The 17534-nt window shown below is 47.8% G+C and overlaps 1 long non-coding RNA gene across 1 annotated transcript; it reads right to left on the bottom strand.

Annotated features, from left to right (window-relative positions):
• Window positions 1-4732: 4732 nt before the first annotated feature.
• LOC140216463 (uncharacterized) lies at window positions 4733-15370 on the bottom strand. Its single transcript, XR_011893144.1, has 3 exons — window positions 15312-15370; window positions 5222-5295; window positions 4733-4812 (listed from the first exon to the last, which is right to left on the bottom strand). It is a non-coding gene; the product is annotated as an uncharacterized lncRNA (long non-coding RNA).
• Between the last annotated feature and the right edge of the window lie 2164 nt (window positions 15371-17534).

Here is a 17534-nt window from a genome sequence, read left to right as displayed (position 1 = left end):
CTCTAACGCTCCCTTCTGCCTTAATTGGAACGTACCATAGTGTTACGATGGTTGACGGGCGGAGGCAACGCCCCTCCCATAGTGAACGAGACAGTCGTACCAGCCGAAGAACGCCTGGTTTATTCACGCTCGGAAATATAGAGAAAAGGTAAGGGGAGAGGGAAGGTGTGACAGAAAGAGTGCGCACATGCGCACTGAAGGAAATAGCTTGCTTGTCAGGTTCATGGGTTACCGCATTTCTTCACCCTTAGTAACCAAAACGCACAACAGGTTTCTGTGATCGTGTGGAGCGACGTAGCTCCTGAGGTTGCGCTTCTGGTATTCTCTCAGATGTTTCAGCGGTCCTTGGTTCCTTTAATACCGGGGAACCTGTTGTAGGAAGCCTCGACAGGTCGACGGCTGCTGGGTTCTCATCTGTGCTCCGCTTACGAACTTCATCCAAGTGGCGGCGGACAAGCCCGTCCGCCGTCTTAACATCCAGGAGGCGAGCGCCGGAAGTAGCTTCCACAGTGCCTGGGGACCATATATCACCGACGCTGTAATTTCGCACGTACACATAGTCTCGCGGTGCAAAGTTCCAGCTCGAGTCATTCGCAGCTTTGGCAGGGCAGGCTCTCGAAGGAAAAGACATGTCCAATCTTGTGCGCAACCGGTAACCTAATAGCATCTCTGAAAGGCTTGCTTGGTGTGGTGCGTTTCAATAATTGCGCAACAGCCGGGCCAACGACGTTATGATGCAACCGCCTCCTATGTTCTCCAAGCCTTCTTTGACGGTGCGCACGGCTCGCTCGGCTAGGCCATTCCTCTGGGGGTGATAGGGGGTGCCCGAATATGCGCGATTCCATTACGCTTCATAAACTGCTCGAACTCCCATGCTGTGAATGGCGTCCCGTTGTCTGACACGACCGTGCGCGGTATGCCAAAACGGCTAAATATTGTCCTGAGGGCATTAATGGTGCTGTGAGCCTTCGCCTGCGACATGGGAACCGCCTCAATCCACTTTGTGTGTGAATCGACTACTACCAGAATCATTTTCCCTTTGATTGGTCCCGCATAGTCGATATGCAAGCGCGACCATCTTTCGCGCGTATCGAGCCAACTTACTGGTTCTTTCGCCTGAGGCATCGGTAACGTTTGAACGTAGTTGTGGCATGTCGCTGCAATGCGCTTGATGTCGTGGTCTAAGCCGGGCCACCAAAATAAAGACCTCGCTTGTGCTTTCATAGCGGACACGCCTTGGTGAACTGCATGTAGAAGCTTTAGCAGCTTCCCTCGCGCATCTGTCGGCATTACAAGGCGATAACCCCAGTAGAGCACTTCTTCAGTAACAGACAGCTCTTGCCGCTTTTTGTAGAACTCTGCCATGTCTTTCGTTTCCATGTCAAAACTGCGTGGTCAACCTTCCCGTGTGTACTTGCGTACCTGTGAGAGTACCTCATCAGCGACGGCGAGTGCTTTCAGTTCCTTTAACGGCACGGCAAGCTGATCCCACTGGTCCAGGGTCAGTACGATTTGGGCCTCACACTCCTGGTCCGCTCCGTCCTGTAACGGTTGAGGTAGGCGGCTGAGATCATCGGCATTGCACATGAATTTTCCAGGCTTATGTTGCCATCGATATCGGTAGGCCCCGAGTATGATTGCCCATCGCCCGATGCGGGCAGCGCCAGAACCGGCGTTTGCCTGTCCGCTCTTAGTAGACCGAACAATGGCTGGTGGTCCGTTGTTAGTGTGAATTGCCTGCGCAGCAGATAATCTCGGAACCTTGTGACATCGTAGATGAGAGCTAATGCCACACGCTCGATCTGCGAATAATTCTTGCTGCGGCAGTGAGCGTCCGAGATCATAATCCTAGGGGCTGATACTGTCCTGCAATGCGATGGAATAAGGCCGCTCCCACGCTGTAGGGTGACGCATCAGCCTCCAAAAATAGCTCTCTTGCAGAGTCGAAGTGAGTAGGCAACGGAGCGGAACCCAAAACGGCTTTGGCCTTCCGGAATGCCTCATCCTCAGGCCCTTCCCAAGACCATTTCGATTTCTTTTCCAGAAGTCGGTATAAGGGGCTGAGCAGCGTGGACAGATTAGGCAAGAATTTGTTGTAAAAAGTGAGCATGCCAAAAAAGGACCGAAGCTCCGTAACGTTTCGAGCAGTCGGAGCCAGCTTAATTGCCTCGATGTTCTCTGACGGGTGCAGCCCTGCGGCGTCAATTCTATGTCCGAGATACGTAACAGACGGTTCGCCTAGTCGGCACTTGTCCGCCCGGAGCTTGATGCCGTATTCCCTGGAACGCTGCAGAACTGCTTGCAGATTCGTATTTGGCTGATCCATCGCATCTGCTATTAAGACATCATCTAAGTATGCTTGAACCCCTGGAAGACCTTGCAGAACATACTCAATAGTTCTTTGAAAAAGTCGCAGGTGCGGACGTGATTACAAATTCAGTCGATTATAGCAGAAGAGGCCCTTGTGTGTGTTTATAACAGCTAATTTACGCAAATCTTCGTCTAGAAGAATTTGGTTGTAGGCATCGCGTAAGTCCAAGATGCTGAACTGCTGTCCCCCGCGAAGCGTAGCGAAAATATCGTCTACTACGGGTACATGATACCTTTCTATTTCACAAACTGGGTTCAATGTTACTTTAAGATCTCCACAGATGCGAACTGTCTCATCGCTTTTCAATACGGGAACCACCCGGGTGGCCCGTTCTGCATAGGAAACAGACGAGATACTGCCTACGGCCACGAGTCGGTGTAACTCGGTGGAGACCTTGTCTAACAGAGCGAACGGAACGTTTCTTGCCTTGCAGAACCTTGGTGTTCCTCCTTCCTTTACATGCAGCCGTGCAGGCGGCCCCTTGAGTCCCAAGCCCTCCGTGAAAAGGTCAGCGCACTGCTTCATCACAGCTGCTGCTCCTTGGCTCTCCAGCTTCACTTCGGCTGACCTGCTACGTGACCTGAAGAAGCGGCGCCCTTTTTATATTCGAGTTGCTGCAATAAGTCACGGCCACAAAGGCTAGAGCCTTCGCAGTTCAACACTACGAGATTACAGTCAACTGTCGCAGACTTGTAGGAAACTTGCATTTGCAGAACGCCCAGCACTGGTAGCTTTCCAAGGTAACATGAAAGGGTTAGCGCAGCCTCACAAAACAGTGGCCACTTATGACGATGGGCTTCGTATATTGCTTTAGGCACCACGAAGACAGGCGAACCGACCGGGGTCGATTATCATCTTCAGTGGAATTTCATTCCACGTGACAAGTTTCTTTATAGGGGGAACCAGACATTCATTACTTTTTACTGACCATATTTGCAATGCATTGCTGCCGCTGTCTTCAATTTCAGCTGAACATTCGGTTATCGCCAAGGTGCGATGGGCGGGAACTGTTCGCGAGCATACTCTCGCCAAGTGACCTTGTCGCCCGCATTTGTAACACCAGCGCCTTCGCAGCGAGCACGCAATGGCTTGATGCCCCTGTCTGCCACAGGAGCTACATTGTTGCATTGACATTGGTCGGTTCATTCCTTAATATTGCGGGATCCCCTTTCCGCTGAAAGTTGAGCCCACCGACGGCCTCACCTTGACTGTTCATCTGTTGTGAACCTAGCTCTGCGCTTTCTGCTGCTAGAGCAAGTGCTTCGGCTTCCGCAAGAGTCAAATCCTTCTTCGCTAGTAGCTGTTTCTGCGAGTTTTTCGACCGCACTCTGCAAACGATGCGATCCCTCAGCGTTCACTGCAACATCGAAGAGAAATTGCATTTATGGGCAATTCTACGAATCACGAGGATAAACGCCTGCATATACTCTCCTTCTTGATGGCTTCGATGAAAGAACTTGAAACTATCCGATATCTCGTTAGGAGACAGTTCATAGTGCTCATTCAAGGCTGAAACGACTTCTTCATAGCTTAGCGAGCTCGGGTTTCTAGGTGCTACTCTACCGCAAAGAATCTCCACAGTCCTAGATCCTAACGCCGCAACCAACGAGGCTCTCTTCTTAGCGCCGTCTGTAACCTCGTTTGCTCCAAAGTAAGCGTCGACTTTTACGAGATATGCGTGCCACTTTGTTCTCTATAAAATCCGAAAGCCTGAGGGCCATGGCTGCGGCTGGGATGATGGGCGTCTTCGTGTCGTGGCTGGTGGCCGGCCGCTGTTGCGTATCCGTGGGGGTTCTCGTCGCCAGTGTTACGATGGTTGACGGGCGGCGGCAACGCCCCTCCCGTAGTGAACGAGACAGTCGTACCAGCCGAAGAACGCCGAGTTTATTCACGCTCGGAAATATAAAGAAAAGGTAAGGCGAGAGGGAAGGTGGGACAGTAAGAATGCGCACATGCGCACTGAAGGAAATGGTTTGCTTGTCATGTTCATGGGTTACCGCACTTAGATGGCGATCATCTCAGTATCTTACTAATTGGATAGCTCAGATCCCGGTTATTACTTTCGTGGCGTTTTCTGTGTATACTAAGCGAGATCTTTCTAACGTGGCCATCTTGAATACTAATCTGTATTCCTATATCACCTACGCCACTCAACACTTCGTCACTCCTGTTCAGATGGGAGGTGGCTGTTGATGCTGCCTACATCACGAAAATGTCGGTCAGGGTTATCTGGATAAGAAGGCCGAACTCGTACAACAGGACAGCAAAAACCAAGGCTGTTGAGCCATTTTAGATTATAACTGTGCTTGAATAGCAACGTTGGTGCAAAAAATATCTAGGAAAACACGGACAATGTCATGACCTGTTTATTCCTCTAAGGCATCCCTGCAGCCATTGTTTCTTGCTGTTTCTAAGGACCGTTACGGGTTTGCGGAACAAACCTGCAAAAGTCGAGGCAAGTGGTCAATGGATGTGAACTAAAATACTGCAGCGTTTAGCTATAGTAATTTCGTAAAAAGGCATTCTTTCTACTACATACTCCAGAAGTCAAGCTGCCAAAGCGGCAGTTTTCTTAGTTCAGCTTACAGCACTGCCGTTCTTCACTTATTTTACGTTTCTCCATTAACAGATGCTTTCTCGATAACATCATTATTATCGTAATTAAATGAATCACTAAGAATATCATTGGAATTGGAAAAGCTATGTTCTTTAGAAGTGTTGACGAGTATCCTTTATATTTGTTCTAATTGCAACAGGAGCACCTCTCTACCACAAAAATTAATTGAAGGGATTTCCCATTTCCAGGCATTTTAATTTCTATTACTTTCTAGCACTCATATCTTTTCTTACCCTGCGAGTTTCATGAGGTCATTTATAACCAGCTTGACCGATCTGATGCTGGTCAGGTTTTTATTCATACACTCCTGCAAAATAGAAAGAACACGATTCACTCACAAGGCTGACGACCTGCTGGACATCTGGAGAACATCTAGACATCTGGACAACTGGAGAAGAGCCACGTCACGACTTGGCTCTTCGAGAAATGAGCAAAAATATTTCTTTTTTTTCAAATCATCTTCTGGAGAAACATCAGGTGGATTTTTCCAGCAAACGTTATATCAATAAAATAGACTTTAACAACGCTGAGCGTTTATAAAAAAGACAAGGACACCTTTCACTGGCCAGATGATCATGTGTCGGGGACGCCAACCACTAGGACTGCGAAGAAAATGAAACAAATTGCCCAACATCCATTAAGGGACGCTTGTCTGCGTGTTAGGTCATTTGCATATTTAGCAGCTATCTGTGACGCCGTTGACGCCGCGCGTTGCCCAGTCTAAGCCAAAGCTTTGGATGTTTGTGCTTCCTTGTTCGTGTGGGCATCTTTTCTCGCCATAAGCCTTTTTGAGCGTCATAGAATATCCGAAAAGCTGCTTTCCATTTCAGCGGCCTCCTCTCGCTAGGCTGTGTTCTCGCGCTACCCCTTGTGGTGGCGCAATGGCCTTTTGCATGCGGCCTAAATGGTACAAAATAACAATTAATTCAAAAATAAATTAAATTAGGCCGTTTTACGCGCCAAAACCACCCTCTCCTTATGAGGCAAGTCGTAGTGGGGAACTCCGGATGAATTTCGATCAACTGGGGCTCGTTAACGGGCACCTAAATCTAAGTACACAGGTGTTTTTGCATTTTGCCCCCAACGAAAGGCGGCCGCTGTGGCCAGGGTTTGATCCCGCGACCTCGTGCTTAGCAGCGCTACACCAAATCACTAAGCAACCAGTGTGGGTAAGAATTAATTCCAATATTTTCAATGAAATATCCTAATCAACTCCGTGAATGGGCTGAAAGAACTGGATGTCTTCTGGACTGGAGCCTCAGTTTCTTTGGGACTAATAAATATTATTTCTATCTCTTTTTTTTCGTAAGCCCTGCTCAGTACCTTAAAAGGCATGGTGCGAAAAAGGATCCGGCAGAGCTGGAGAACCTACCTGGCAGAGACAGAGGGGTGGTTCCGGCCGTTCTTTCAGAAAAAGTGTGAGTTGACCGTAAGTCATGCCCTAATTTACTGTGGACATAGAATGAACAGGACCTGCTGGAGGTCTTCTCAGGTCTCTTCATGAAACACACCCAGGGATCGCTGCGATGAAAAAACCTTGCGCGAACCATCTTTTGCTGCCCAGGGCGGGATGCCGAAATCGAGAGTATGGTAGGCGAAAGTGAGACATGTGCACAATCCATTACAATGCATCGTGTGCCGACACCACCACTGTTGACAGAAACAGGCCGGAAATGGTCTCGGGTGCACATTGACTACGCAGGCGCCATCGAGAGGCACATGCTGCTGGTGATCATGTATGCCGAGACCAAGTGGCTAGAGACCATACAGATGCGGAGTACGATGTCTGAGTCCACCGTGAAAGCGTTAAAGCTTATATTTCCCAGGTTCGGATCGCCCCATAGACTGCTTTCAGATAATGGGCCTCAATTTGTATAAGCAGGGTATAAGTTCGTAAAAATGAACGGGATCGAACATGTGACGACGGCGCCTTACCACCCGCAGTGAAATCGCGTGGGCGAAGGCGCTGTTCGCGCGATCACGGAAGGCCTTCAAAAATCTTAAGGGGACAGCCTCGTTAACCGTCTCAGACGGTTTTTATTCCGCTTGCGACGGACACCTATGAAGGCTGAGAAGTCCCCACCCGAACTGCTGTTGGGTTATAAGCTGCGGACCAGGCTGGACTGTTCCCTCCCGAGTGCATGCAGTGAACCACACTTTGATACGCGCTCGTTTACCATATCGTTCTTTACAGGACAGCCGGTGGGGCTCAGAAGTTTCCACCGCCGGCCGAGATGGTTGCCAGGAGTTGTCATAAGCACCCAAGGGGCTCGAAAGGTTACTGTGCCCTCGCAGAACGGCGATCATCGTCGTCATGCGGACCAACTGCAACCGCTCACCCCCAAGGACAGGATGCAGCCAGCTTGCGCGACAGCATACGCCGCCACTGACCAAAGCTAGCCCTAGCCAGCCGGCATGGCGAACGCCGCTCCGGCAGGATCGCCCCCCCCCCCCCCTTTGAGCCACAGCCGCTTCGCTGGTCCACCAGGCAATGACGACGAACTCAAAGGCTAACCTCGTAAAAGGGGGAAAATATCCTGCGTCTTGTAAGCCTGTCACTTACCGACAGCAGGAAGCATATCTGCTGACGCCACCTCGAGCGACAGCATACTGCCTATCGGCGTAGGTCACCGCAGTAGCATATAAAAACGACGCATGCAAAATAAACCTGAAGGAGAACAACCTGCTTAGACTGGCGCAGGCTTTCGTAACAAGTCACTGTGTGTACTCGCGGCCGTGCACAATTGGACCAAAGTAGAGAGACAAGCTAGAAACGCTCCTGTGTAAGGTCGCCAAGAGAGCCATGGGCCTACCCATATACACGAGCAAGGAGTCACAGTGCGCATTAGCCATGTAAAACACTCTGAGCGAGATTGTGAAGGCACACCAAAGGGTACAGTCACAAGGCTGTCCGGCGCCGCTGCGGTTAGACGGATCCTACGAGAAATCGACGGATCCGGCGGCGCTACGGGAGATCGAGCGTAACAGCCACGGGCTAACAACGAACCAGAGGAAAAAGATCAGGGCAGCCCCCTGCCCAGGAATATGAACCCCGAGCACAACATCAACAGAAGACTTGCTCGAGCCAAAACATTCTTCGGACAGGCAGCCCTCTCCTGGAAAACTTGCTGCTTTACGGGCGCCACCAAATATCCTGGCAGACATGCCTATGTAGCAGAGGTGACCAACAAAGATGGCACGGCCATCAACGCGTGCACGATCAGCACTGATATTCCTGAAGTGGCAGAGCAGGCGGCCATCAACCTTGCACTCCTAGAAGACGGCAAAAGCTCGGTATACTACGACTCCAAGAGGGCAAAAAGGTCCTTCGGAACTGGAAGCATATCCCCGACCGTCGGCAGAATACTTGGTACCCAACACCTCACCCCACACTACATCAAGTGGTTCCGGGCACACATGGGACAAGTGAAGGGGCCGCTCCCTAACCTTAACGAGACGGCACACGAGGCCGCATGAGACCTAACTCACAGTGTGAGCCCGGACTCGCTGTCGGCAGGATGGCAGAGCGAGCGCGACCCCCTCGTCACAAAGATCTCACCCAGCACTATAAGTTAGTCAAGAGAACCATGCTGCTGCCGCACAAAGCAATCAATAAAGTAGAAGAAATCACGTACAGGCGGCTTTAGACGGACACCTACCCATACCCGGCCTGCCTGCACAAAATCTTTCCGGACGCGCACCCTCACAATGCGTGTCGCTTTTGTAAAGATGTAGCCAGCCTTGCTGGATGGATGGATGGATGTATGGATGGATGTTATGAGCTTCTCCTTTGGAACGGAGCGGTGGGTTGCGCCACCAAGCTCTTGCTATTATACTACCTAATCGTCCTACCTAGGTTAAACAATGAAAAAAGAAAAAAATACTATAAACTACCACGCCCAAATTTTCTGATCCCCTATTGCGAACTTTGCTTTTGTACGTCTCCGTCTTTTGTCGTTTCCCTACTTTTCTTCCACCAATCCTCCAATCGCCTCTTACTAATGCCTATTACGGACATGTTTGCTTTACCACTGCTCCCGCTGAACCCAAGGGTTTCAAGGAGGTCAGTGGTGCCTAAATCGACCGCTGAGCCGGCGTCTTCACATTCTAATAAAACATGCTCCGTCGTTTCCCTAGTTTTACCACAGCAAGCACATGCTTCTTCTTCCTTCTTATATCTCGCTTTATAAGTGCGTGTTCTAAGGCATCCCGCTCTCGCTTTTCGAAAAGTAATGAGCTTCCCTTTGAGTTATCATATATGGTTTCTTTCCTGATTACGTTTTTTCCTCTTAAGTAGTTACTCATGGCAGGTTTCTTTTCCATTGCCGCCACCTATGAGATTATTTCAGCCTCTTTGACTTTTCGCTTGACCTTCTTTGTTGCTGTGTTGCCCACCATACAGGCCGCATACTTGCTGGTAAGCTTCCTAGTTCTTTTCCTCCACTGTGAATCAATGTTTTTCCTGTACGTGAACACCCTCCCAGCCCATTCACTTTCTTCCATATTCCTCAGCCATTCTTCATACTCAATTATACTGCGAGCTTCCCTCCCTTCAAACCTAGTCCAGCCCATATCACCCTGCGCAGCTTCATTTGTAGTCTTCCCGTGAGCGGCGTCCAATGCGAGGCGACCCACTGACCTTTGGTTCCCGTCGAGTCCTGATTGTACCCCTGATTTAAAGCAAAGAGCTGCATTTCCTAAAGTCCTGGAGCCATTACACCTTTCCACATACCTCGGAAGACCTCGTACCTATTGTATCCCCATAGCTCTCTGTTTTTCATTATGGCCGCAATTCTCTTCCCTTTTACTGTTATTTTTTCCCTGTATTTCCATATATCTATTGCCTTCGTTGATCCATATACCAAGGTATTTATATTCTTTTACTTGAGGTATTTCCTAGTGCTGTATTAACACGGTCTGTTCACTGTTATCATTGAATACTATAACATCTGATTTTTAACGCTATATTTGAGGCCTAAATTCTCGCCTTCCTGTCCACAGGTATTGACCAGACGTTGCATATCACTTTGCTTGTTAGCTAGCAATACAATGTAGTCCGCATAAAACAAACCTGGAAGCTGCTGCTCTACTACTGTACCCACCTGTTTGTATGAGAGGTTAAACCCGATATTACTTCCTTCTAGCGCCCTCTCCATCCTCACCATGTACATCATAAACAGCAGCGGGGATAAAGGGCACCCCTGCCTCAGTCCCTTGTTGATATGAAGTTTCTCCTCGCTCCTCATCCCTTTTCATTCAACGCAAACGGTATTTTCTGGGTAAATCTCTCTCAAAAGCTGTAGACAATCGTTACCTAAGCCTTCCCCTTCCAGAATATCACAGAAAATGCGGCGGTCTACGTTATCGTAGGCTCCTGTAATGTCTAAAAAGGGCCACATACAATGGTCTCCTTTCTGCTTTTGACATTTCAATACACTGAGTAAGAACAAACAAGTTATCATCCAAACGCCTACCTATTCTGAAGCCATTCTGAAGCTCTCCCAAAATGACATTATTCCCTGCCCATGCTTGAAGCTTTAATTTGATTGCCTGCATTGCTAGCCTGTATATTACCGATGTAATGGTCAACGGTCTAAACGAGTGAATTCTGTCTTTCTCCCCCTTACCTTTATAAATTAAATTCATTCTACTTTGTCGCCAACTGTCTGGTATTCGTCTATCTTTTAAAGTTTTTTCCACTGCTTTCACCAGAGCTTCCTTACTTTTTGGTCCTAGTTCATTTATCAGCCTAACGGGAACCTCGTCTAGCCCTGTGGCTGTGTGCTTAGGAATTTTCCCTTCCGCTTTCTTCCAGTTTAAATTTTTCAGCACCAGCTATTTTTCCACTTGGGTCTTATTCATGATCTTTTTTTCTTCAAATACAGCCTCGTCATTGCCTTAGAAAGATTCGGCTGTTACTTTTCGGGTGTAATTTATTGCTGGTACTCCTTGCAGTATGTTTTCATCTTCGTCTAGGATATATTGTTGTATTGTTGTTGACTTCCTGCCTAATCATTTTATATGGTTCCAATATATTCTAGGTGCGGCCTTGGGACCGAGCTATACGCCGCTCGGACCTTGAAGCACAGCGCTGGGCTGTCCATCGTGCCCGCGACGCGGAGGAGGGGCATGGCCTCTCTTTCCCGGCGTGGGAGCGGCGCATTGTGCGCTAATCGGGCGCACCGAGGAACCTACATAAAGTTATTCATCCATCCATCCATCCATCCATCCACTCTAGACGCGTCCGTGTAGTAAATGTATGGATTTCTTCCATATGTGTTTTGTAATACCTTTTATCGCGCTTCTGCTTTGATGGTATTCTGTGCAGATATTCTTTGAGATTGGTGAAATTAGAAGTTTCTCTTTTGTTTGTCTGGGTAGTAAAACTGTTTTTTCCCTGTCGTACCGCGCTCTAAGGTCATATCCAAACTTTCGCAGCAGGGACCTTCCTTGTTTTGTTGTATTCAGACGGTCTCTTTGTGCCATGACCACTGTAGTGGCGTGTTCATGTGTGTTGTAAATAACAAGAGGCTCCAATTTTTGAGTGCGCGCATTTTTTGGTAGCCTCAGGGTAGCCTTATACTCTACCCTGTTAATGGAATTACTTAGATCGTTCCGGCTTTATTTAGTTTTTGAAAGTGCAGGCTGTATGTCACCCTGCTTATAACAAACGCTTCGATGACTGTGATCGTATCTGCTTCTTTGAATTCTGTTCGTTGTTTTGTGAACCTGTGGATAGTTTGTGACAGATTCGTTGTGGTTTGTTTTATTGTTTCTAGCCTGTGTGTTAGCCTGCCGTTGTCTCGTATCCGCAAGCCTGGCATTCTGAGTTTTTGTACCTGTATAATCATCTGCCCGCACAATATACACACGTGTACGTTTATTTATCTTTACCGGGTGATCGAGTTTGACCGTCTAATACCCCTGTTACCCGGGCGACATTAACCCCGGTTAACGTAACCGCGGTTATCGCTAAACGCGTTTAGCGCGGTTACACGGCAGGTGAAACTGCGGTTAGGCCGCTAAACGCGGTCGACCGCCAACCGAGCTTGGCAACCTCGGTTTAGTGTAACCGACGTTTCGGAAACGGGCAAAATGGCCGTCGATACTTCTCCCGAGTGCAGCGCTGGCGCTTCCCAGATGTCTTCCAAAAAGCGTATCATTTGGCCTGACGCGACAACTGAGGCACTGATACGCATTTGTTAATACAATCTGGCCCCTCTGCGCTCAAGTAGTCGAAACGCGCGCTTGTACACGAAGATGACGGCTACGCACAAATTTCAAAGTTTAAGAACATCGCTATCAAACTGGACAAGTGAGACACACGCAAAACGCTGTGTGTTTGCGTGCGTCTCACTTTCTTGTCCAGTTTGATGGCGCCGCTTTTAAACTTATATCTTCAGTATTTTTAACATGTGCATTGTTGTGATAATTTGTGCAATATGAAATCGCAGTGCACATACATTAACACCTGAAAGCACTGCCTTTTCTTCCTTTTTTATTCTTTTCTTCTGTAAATGCAAGCATATAGTTCCAAAGTGCATTCGCGTAATGTTGTATACTCCCTTTAATTATGTAACCAACATTTTTTTTAGTTCAAACATTCATTTGTTCACTACGAATTTATTTTGACCATTTCGTTCAGTGGACCTAATTTTATTTTATATTTACCCATTTGTGACCCTAGATTCTGACTTTTTACATAGTTCTTTGCCCACCAGGCATGCTCACAACTGAGAGCAAGCGTATCGAAAGTAAATAACCTACACGTGCAAAACGCAGTCTTACACGTTAAAATTCTCAAATATGACAATTGTTTTGCTAAAAAGTAACATCTTTATACCACTGTAATCAAATGTCGAAGGAAAATTATTCAAAATTAAGCCTGCACGCAAGAGATCACGTTACGCGTCATCAAGCCATTAACCATGATCGGGATAGCCCGTGTAACTCTTGCGGACTACGGTTCGCGCTAACCACGGTTGAGCGAGTTGACCACGGTTAAGTTTGCCTGCGCTTAAGCTGCCCGTGTAGCTAGGGTAAACGAAATGTTATTGCTTAGTGCAGGACGCGCCGGCATGTATCGGAAGTTAGTTAAACGGTTTGTCGATCGTTCTATAAGCTGTCTATTGTCGCCGAACCTTGTGCAATCTGTTTTCACGTATGCGCTACGCGAATTTCGTTGTACTTTCTGGAAGACACGTGGGCACTAGCGATTACTTTGGCACCTACGATGGCTCATGTATAAAGGCAGACGCGCTTGAATCGCTGGTCATATTTTCGACGATAGCCGACTGTGTTCGCCGCTATCGTTGTTCCTTCAGTTGAGCGTGTTTTTGAGGGCACAGCTTTGCTCAATCAAACGCAACTTTCGTCATTCACAGTTTTTCTGCATTCTTCACCGGCACTACTACGCGGTATCCGGTGGAGGTGCTTTGCGTTCATGCACCGAACGCCCTCCACAAGCCGACGCACAAGCCCGAACTCCGAAGATGCCAACGTCGCCAACGACAAGCGAGGTAGCCGCAGGCTGCAAGGACTGCCCCCGGAGCACGGACTTTTGCCTGAGACGACCAGGACGATCGTGGCCAAGTCAATAACTAGTGTGGAAGCCTTGGCGTCCCCCGTCGTGCTTCAACAACCCAAGGAGCATCCTACCTTTCGTGAAGCTTCGTCAGACGATCTGGAAACCTGGCTCGAGACTTTCGAAGGAATCTCATCAGCCTTCAATAACTGGACCTCTGTCATAAGGAACGCCAATTGTACGTCTCCTTGGAAGATGCCGGGAAGACATGGTTCTAGAAGCGGGAATCCACCCTTATAACATGGAACATGTTCCGCAGTTATTTCCAGAGGACGTTCGCAAGCGTCGTCCGGAAATGAAGGGTCAAAGTTGTGTCGGAAGCCCGAGAGCACCTACCTAACGAGCTATTTTTACGGAAGAAACGAGCCGTCTATTTCACCGCGCCAATCCGTAAATGTCTGAGCAAAAGAAAGTCGACCTACTCATTCGTGTGGTGAAGCAAGAACTTTTCGCCGGAATGATACGAAGCACACCGAGACCGTCGAAGAGATTCTCCGCCATGCCACCAGCCCCGAGAGAACACTAAAAGTGCGGAACCGACACATCACGATTGAAATAGGGAAAGCAGTGGATTGCCTCTACAGGCTAAGGGAATTAATTTCAATTAGATTAACGAATATTATGTCACTTTTTTCTTCACGCCTATCATATGCACTTTATTTTCGTGCACTACAACGACCACCAACTATAACAAACTGGAGCGGCGCCAAATGAAGGTGCTAAGAATCATTGAGAACTTTAATGGACACCCGACCCTATTACACACTGGTCCCCTGTTCATTAAACATAATTTGTTTAAAGCGTCTAAGTTATACGGCTATAAACTATCTCTTTATAAAATAAACTGCCACACGATACAGAACCTTCCCTTTATTACTACAGTATACGTAACAGGCTAATACCAGTGCCACGTACACGTACAAATTACGGTAGATCTAGGCTGGATTACTGCATACCAACACTGTACAACCTTTTAAAAGCTCACATTAATTTCAGGGCCCCACTCGGCACGTTTAAATCGAAGCTGCGTGGTTACCTCACGAAGCAATGAACTTTTTCTCTCTTCTCCTGGCTGCTGCATTTCCTGCAGTGTTTATGCATTCTTTGATAGTGTCCACCATGCATGCTGTATCTGTATCAAGCAAGTACATTTCTTCTTCATAAATGACTGTATGTATTTACAATTGTTCTAATTTGTGAAATTCACTGCCTGTTGCTCTCTGTAGGCCCCCAGGTCCCGTCAAGCTGTCTGCGACAGCTTTTTGCCTGGGGGCCCCCAACTAGTGTGTTAGAAATAAAGTGAATTCTGATTCGGATTCTGAACCGTCACGCGAACTTAAAAAACTACGCCGGAGTTCAATCACTGGGCAATGAAGACATGCGCGAGACTTCAGAGCGGTCGTGCGGGAAGAGCTTCAGAAGCTGTTCCCTTCGATGCAGCCTCAAGTAGCATCAATTGTTGACATCGTGCGAGAGGAGATTTAGCAGTTACTTACTGCGGGTTGGTATGCCAATGGGACGCACAATGGACAACACCAGAAGCTGCTTTCAGGTTGCGTAACTACACCTTTGAAAGGGCCACAGCAATGTCCACCTTAGCGGAATTTATGCAGAACATACGTGGAGTGTTATGCAGTTTGCTATCAGCGGTGTTGTGCAAATGATGTCAAACATGTCCAGCCAAAAGAAAAAATAAAGAAGCTAAAAATTTGTTCACCTGCGTACAAATAGATACTTACTCCTATTTTTACGAAGCACGAGACTTGGTGCGAAGAGAGCACTTGCTTCCTCACCTAAAAAAACATAAAAGGAGTTATTGAGAAATTTTTTGTTGAGAAAGGCACAAGTTATATGCTCCGGTTTGAAGTGCCAAGACTACAATACGACTATGAGGCATGCCGTACTGAGGGCAGAGTATTAATTTTGACCACCAGGGTGACCATCACGGTAACCTCTAGGGTAACGTGAACCCAATACACGGTACACGGGCACTTTTGGATTTCGACCTCATCAAAATTCGGCAGCCACGTCCGGTATATTATGCCACAACCTCGTGCTTAGCAGCGCAACGCCAAAGCCACTGCGCCCCCACGGCGGTTGGGCAAAAAAATGACATGAGTTGAAGTGAGTTCAAACAAGAGAATGGGGTTACTGGGACATTCCCAAAAACAGTGGTTAATATACTGCCTTTTCGGGAGTAGAGGGGATAGTGCGGCAGAGAAATCACTCGACGTGCGTTTGAAGCAAGGTTTTAATGCTGTGCGGTGGTAGCTCCACGCCTGAACAACCGCGTACCTTATGCATGAGTAAGTAGGTGACGCGAATAAACTAGTTGTTTAAATAAGATATCTTACACGACATGTAACATCAACAAAACACACAAACACACACACACACACACGCACGCACACGCACACACTCACGCACACGCACACGCACACACACACACACAGTAAGGCGAAAGTTAGCTTAAGGCGAGCGATGTTGGCAAGCAACAGCAAAATATCTGGCGCGAACCGTGTGATTTCACGAGGGCTGAAGAATATTTAAAAAACGTGGGTAAGTGAAAATATACATGCGAGTAAAAACGCCAAAACACTACATCGGAAGAATAGACAAGAATACATGAGGATAACGTAAAGAAACGATTAAACGCGATAGAATTATCCGATGAAAGTCTGAGAGCTTGGAAACACGTGGAATTATCTCCGTAGTGCACGTCGAGTGCCTGATCCCAAGGAGCACCGGGCATCCGATTTCTCGCCATGGTCACAGAGTTACGATAACTAATTAGTATATGACCTGTATGGTTGCGAACGTCGCAATGGAAGACAGGGTTGGACTGAGGCCGCGCATCAATCTTCTTGTCTAGGACATGGGCTTGAGGAACCCAGCCTGCCTGCCACTACACGTCAAACTCATGAGGCACGTTCACTCACCTAGACTTCAAAACTAACTTTGTTCTTCGCTGCGCGCCTGCGATTACGTAAGGAAAAGGTGGGTGGCTTGCGGGACAGTAGTGAGGCTACGTTCATCATTTATCTCATGCCCAGGTGCGGCGTTAAGGAAAAAACGTGCACGCACATTTTTAGAAAGATGGAGGCTCAAGATGGCCAGCCGTGGGTGAACTGGAGGCTTTCTTTTTCGTATTTCACTAGTGTTGTGCGCGTGCGTGAGTTGTGGGAGATACATCTGCAGACGTTGCCTCCTCGTAATCTGCCTTTCCCTAAGTACTTGAGTACAACGAATCAGAACACGCTTTCGTTCATTTTTTCTCCGTCTCCACTTCTGTTTCGTGGCGTAGCGGTCACAGCGCGGTCCTCGTGACTGCGAGCTCTCTAGATTGAATCACATGTTGGAAATCATTTTTTTATGTGGCTTATAATACAGGATGACCCTGCTATGTATCCTTCTATCCACTGTCTGTTGTTGCCGAACCTTGTGTAATCTGATTGCATGCATGCGCGACGCGAATGACGTAGAACTTTGTGGAAGGCACGCTGGTCCCAACGATTACTCTGGAACATTCGACGACTGATCCATAAAAGCCGACGCGCTTGGCTCGCTGATAAGATTTTCGGTGATCGCCGACTGTGTTCGCCGTTTTCCTTGAGCATTGAGTGGAGCCTGTTTTCCTGGGCATAGGTTCGCCCAGTAAAGTTAGTTTCGCCATTCACAGTTTTCTTGCTGTGTGCCCAACCGTCACTACCACGTGACATAGAAAATTTTCCGAAATTCTTCTTCTCTCATTCCGCGCTTTTTTTTTTTTTGCATATTTAGTTAGAATGTTGGCGGGACCTCCATTAGACAAGGTGCCCAGAATATCGCAAGTAATGAATGACAGCAACAACTGGGTCCGACAAACACACCACTATTCTAAACTTCTTGCAAAGAGTGTGCAAGTCCACCCGGACCCTTTGCACCTCTTTAAATATACTTGTGCTCATGACGTGGAACTCCGG

Source organism: Dermacentor andersoni, chromosome 3 (assembly GCF_023375885.2).
Source record: "Dermacentor andersoni chromosome 3, qqDerAnde1_hic_scaffold, whole genome shotgun sequence".
Lineage (NCBI taxonomy): Eukaryota > Metazoa > Arthropoda > Arachnida > Ixodida > Ixodidae > Dermacentor > Dermacentor andersoni.
Note: the sequence above shows the minus strand (reverse complement) of the source record. Positions and strands in the feature narration are given on the sequence as shown.